At 47.9% G+C, this 5,330-nt stretch overlaps 1 long non-coding RNA gene across 1 annotated transcript; it reads right to left on the bottom strand.

Annotated features, from left to right (window-relative positions):
• Positions 1 to 2,480: 2,480 nt before the first annotated feature.
• On the bottom strand, positions 2,481 to 5,069 carry LOC145125606 (uncharacterized). Its single transcript, XR_013716074.1, has 3 exons — positions 4,566 to 5,069; positions 3,368 to 3,455; positions 2,481 to 2,637 (listed from the first exon to the last, which is right to left on the bottom strand). It is a non-coding gene; the product is annotated as an uncharacterized LOC145125606 (long non-coding RNA).
• Positions 5,070 to 5,330: the final 261 nt, after the last annotated feature.

Genomic DNA, 5,330 nt, shown 5'->3' on the forward strand with positions numbered 1-5,330 from the left:
GATCCGGGAGATCATGCATGATGAGGTTGTTGCGATGTTCCGGGCTCAGTTACCGGATATGTTTGGGTCTATCAAGACCGCCCTGATGGATTATTTCGATGAGTGTTACGCAACCCTCACTAAGACGGCTTCCACAGCAGCTATAATGGCTGTAAAAGCGGCAGGGGAGGAGCCAGTCGAGCTTTTCAGTATCGGAACTTCGACAACACGAAGCCCCCTACTTTTGATAGGACTCAGGACCCCATCAAATCCATGAGGTGGCTATCTGACGTGGAGGGGTGTTTCTTCACGTGCTCATGTCCCACTGACTAGAAGGTCAAATGTGCCATGAACCTGCTGAGGTCTGGGGCAAAGGACTGGTGGAGATTGATGACTAGATCGTATTCTGATGATCAGAGAGTTGCAGTTGCTTGGGAGTAGTTCAGGGATATGTTCCGGGCACTCTACATTCCACGGGTCGAGCGAGAGCGGCTAGCTCAGGAGTTTTCTAGATTTGAGTCAGGATGGTGAGACGGTGATGAAGATCACCCGTATGTTCACGGAAAGGGTGATGTTCTGCCCGGAGTTTGCTTCTGAGCAGGCTCAGATGACACGTTATCTGAGCATGCTCAAGACTGAAATTCGACAGTTTGTGGCAACCCAGCGTTGCGATACGCTTATGGAGTTATAGGAGGCCGCTAGGCGGCGTGAGTTAGAGATTGAGCTGCAGTTGAGGGAGCAGCAGCAGGCCCCGACACAATCGCAGCCGGCGCCAAAGCGGTCTAAGACCGCTGATTCCAGGTCAAGGGGACAGCGGGGCCGCACTTGTGGCAAGTGCGGGAAGGGTCACTCGGAGGTTTACAGATCGGGTAGCACGTGCCGCAAATGCAGAAAGGATGGGCACTTTGCGAGGGATTGTCGCCAGCTAGCCCCGGTTCAGGATATCAGGATCTGCTACCACTGTCATCGGGTTGGTCACGTGAAGACCAACTGTCCATAGCTCGCTGCCAGGCCGGCGCAGGCTCCAGCGCCGGATACACTGAGGATTACTGACGGGAGTCAGGGTCGAGCAGCGCCCCCGAGGGCTCAGGGACGTGCCTTCCAGCTTACAGTAGAGGAGGCCAGAGCAACACCAGACGTGGTTGCTGGTATGTTTCTATCCCTTATCTTATTAATTATATATGTTTTATGCTTATATGTTTGTACCTATGATTAGGTACGTTTTTAGTGAACTCCTTGCCTGCTTTGGTATTATTTGACTCGGGGACGATTCGGTCGTTTGTCTCTCAGACATTTAGTAGGGAGTTCGGTTTTCCAGTAGGAGAGCTAGAGTGTCTGTTGCGAGTCTCTATGGCCAACGGACACGGGATTTCCGCTTCTTCGGTCTATCGGGGTTGCGTATTGGAGATCTTTGGTTTATCTTTCCCGATATAACTGATCTCGATTCCCATGGGGGATGTATATGTGATTGTAGGTATGGACTAGCTTAGTCGCTTCGGTGCCATGATCGATAACGAGGGTCAGCGGTTGGTAGTTTGAACCCCAAGTGGGGGAGAACTGATTGTCTACGGCGAGGGCACCAGATTGGGATCAGGGTTTTGTTCGGCTGTCAGGGATCGGCAGTACATTCAGTACGGGTGTGCAGGTTATCTAGCATATGTGGTGGATACGCGGGTCAGGGATCAGGTTTCAGTATCAGAGGTTCCAGTGGTCAAGGAGTTTGCGGACGTGTTCCCGGAGGAGTTACCCGGAGTGCCTTCAGAGAGGCAGGTCGAGTTTAGGATCGACCTAGTGCCAGGTGCGGCCCCTATCGCCAGGGTATCGTACCGGTTGGCACCACGAGAGATGCAGGAGCTGTCATCACAACTGCAGGAACTGCTGGGCAAGCAGTTCATTCGCCCGAGCAGTTCTCCGTAGGGAGCGTCGAGTCCCTCTCTGGACTCATCGAGTTCCTCAGTCTGTTTGGGCCATCTTAAAGGATTAAGCCCATACTCTTCAGATCCAAACTCCATACTTCATCTACATACTGGAAATGCCCTTTTAAGGGTAAAGTTGTAAACTTTACCCGTTAATAGTCCTTCTTAATGGGTTTAGCTCAAACCCTAGTTCTCTAGGACATAAATCTTGGTACAAAAGCCATAATACTCCAAACCAAAGCATGAAAATTGAGATCTAGGTCCTAGATACCCAATGAACACGTAAAGTCTCAGACTTTCCTTCCATGCATGGCCTTTTGGGGCTTAAAAGGCCAAAATAACACCTTAGAGCTTGCATGGGGCTTCCATAGTCATAAAGTTTGCACCTTTATGCCATGAAACCCCTTCTAAACCCCAGATCTGAAAGGTAAATCACTTGGGACGTCCATTTCCCAAGGACTAAGCTTCTTGGACCAAAAATCCCATAAATTGAAAAGAAGGAGATCTACCAAGCTACTAAGCAAGGTTGAGACTTGCTTACCAGAAAATGAAGTGGATTGTAACATCCCAATTTTTCAGGCCAATTTAAAACTTTTTAACGCATTTAAAAACCATCGAGTGATTACAGTTTGTTTTCAAAATAGTTTAAACATCAGAATATTCCCAGAACCAATTCAAAAAACCATGAAATAGGAGGAGTTGTACGACCACGCCTTTGCCTTCCTGCGACCATCTGATGTACCTGAAACATAATCAACAACTGTAAGCCCGAAGCTTAGTGAGTTACCCCCAAAATACCAACACCATACAAACATAACCATATCATATAACAAATACAAAACAGCATGCATACTGAGCCTTCAACCTGACTGGACCGCCTCGCAGGCCTTCAGTCTATCTGGACCACTCGTCGGGCCTTCGGTCTGACTGAATCCCTTTGCAGGGCCTTCAGTTTATCCGGACCGCCCTGGGTATGTTGGCCTATAGCACACGCAGGACCGCCTCAACCCAACCCCAACCAAAAAAACATGTGCACATAGATATCATACGCTACCTCATTTCATATAACAGTCAAACCGATCTAACAGATCACCAATCGTAGCAACATCCCCAATAACCGGGATACAGACCTAACCTGTCACTAACATAGCATCATCCTATAACCAGGACAATCATGTGCACATAGATATCATATAACACTAGCATGTATACATATAACAGTCAAACCGATCTAACAGATCACAAAGCATAGCAACAATCCTATAACCAGGATATCGACCTAACAGGTCACCAACATAGCATCATCCTATATACCAGGATACCGACCCAACCAGGTCACTAAAGCATAGCATATCACCATCCTAACTACCAGGATGTAAATCAATAAGCATAACATGCAATAATCCGATTACAATTCATAAAGGGCCGGCCTTGGTGCCTTAGACTCTGTTGATATAGTGAGGAGAACTCACCTGACACTGCTGAAGTCCCGTAGACACAATCCTACACTGCTGAAGTTCCGCAGACTCAACCCCAGCTGCTAGATGACAGATTCCCGAACTGTCAACACCAAAATAACACCCAATTAATAATTGGGTCCCAACACATAACCATAAATGCATCCTTGGATAATTACTACATTACCCCAAGGTTGGATTTATTCAAGCCCATGGCCCAACCCATAGGCCCAAAGTCAACTGGGAATCAAAGCCCAACATTTGGCCCAATGTTTCCAAATTGGGCCCAAGCCTATACATGGTCTTATTTTAAGGCCCAACATCATATAATCATTAAGGCCCAAACTATGACCCATCTATGGCCCAATTTTCCAAATTGGGCCCAACTCCTCATATAGACCTCACCTCAAAGCCCATTAATTATCCAATCATCAAGGCTCAATAGAAAGGCCCAACAATAAACCCAAGTGAAATTAGGTTTTTACATAAAATGACGATTAGGGCTAAGTGTTTCTCACTTAACCCATTAAGGACTTAATCCTCTAAGGACTTAATCCATTAAGTCCAATATTGCTTAGATTAATCTTTGCCAATGATTATTATTTAATATCTCAAGTTATTAAATAATTCCCGTGTCCCGGTTAATTCCCCAAATCAAGGTTTTATTGGCATTAGGGTTTTCCAAACCCTAATTAGGGTTCACAATCCAAATATTAGCCTATTTATCAATTTGTTGGGCTTTTAGGTCAATTAGGATCCGTTAGACCCATTAGGGTTTTCACTAAGCCCATTAGGCTTCATTGGGCCCATTAGGGTTTCAAGCACCCCAAACGAATCATACTCAACGAGGCAAGCACACCGCCACCCGACACGGCGGCCGGTGGCGGCAGGAGGCGGCAGCCACCACCCTACGGTGGTGGTTTGAGTTTCTTTTCATTATTGCATCGTTACAATTTACAACTCCATCCAATTAACAGACACGAACACTAATGACACACACACCCACTAGTAAACACACACACACACAGCCACCTCGTGGTGGCCGGTGGTGGTAAATGGCGGCAGAAAAACTATAACCGGAGGCAACCACCATGGTTGGCTGCCATGGTGGTGTACTAGCTTTCCGGCGACACAAACATCCCAAACACATAACCATTGAACTTGTAACAGTAGCACTCGGACGCTAACACAATTAGAATTCCCGGAAACCCACCCGACATGGCTGCCCTCGAGGTGGCAGCGACAGTCAGGACACGACAGCAGTTCTTCGGTCTCCCCGGAGTGACGACGATGGCGGCCATTGGCAGCAGAAGATGGAGGCAAGGAGCAAGCACAACCTTCAACGGGGAACAACGGCAGCAACGCATGATTCCTTCATCTCTTCAGCTCCGCCATCCGTCAACCGACTGATCGGTCCCTCAGTCACTGGCGTCTCCGACAGCGACGTGGCATGGTGATGGCGTAGGAGCGACAGCAGCGGGCTTGGCAAAGTAGTGGCACGACGGCGGCAGTGGGGAGGGAAGATGCGACTGAGATGACGAAGGGATCATGGCGATGATTGCATCCAGTTGCTTCGGCCTTCGAGACATCCGTCGCAACGTTGTTCGTCGCCGGCCATCTTGGTTCTTCGGTGGCCTGGGTCGGTCGGAGAAGCTAGGTAGAACGGGGTGGCGACCGGCAGTTGGGAGGCACAAGGGGGGAGGGGTGACGGCTGCTGCATAAGGGAGGGTCTAGGTTTAGGGTTTGACTAATAATGTGATTATATACCCGGTTCCTCTTAAAAGTTTGCCATAGTGGCAACATCAATCCCTCCATGCCCCTTTTCTTTCAAATGCCATCCCATATTTACCCTTTCAACCCAATCCATGGAAATCCCTTACAAATTAAGTCTCATAAATTACCAAACAGCCCCCAATATCTTAATTATGACATAATCAGCCCTTCCACCTCATTTCCTTTTTAAATTAAATCCAAATAA

Source organism: Lactuca virosa, chromosome 7, assembly GCF_052849685.1.
Source record: "Lactuca virosa cultivar CGN04683 chromosome 7, Lactuca_virosa_CGN04683_v6, whole genome shotgun sequence".
Classification (NCBI taxonomy): domain Eukaryota; kingdom Viridiplantae; phylum Streptophyta; class Magnoliopsida; order Asterales; family Asteraceae; genus Lactuca; species Lactuca virosa.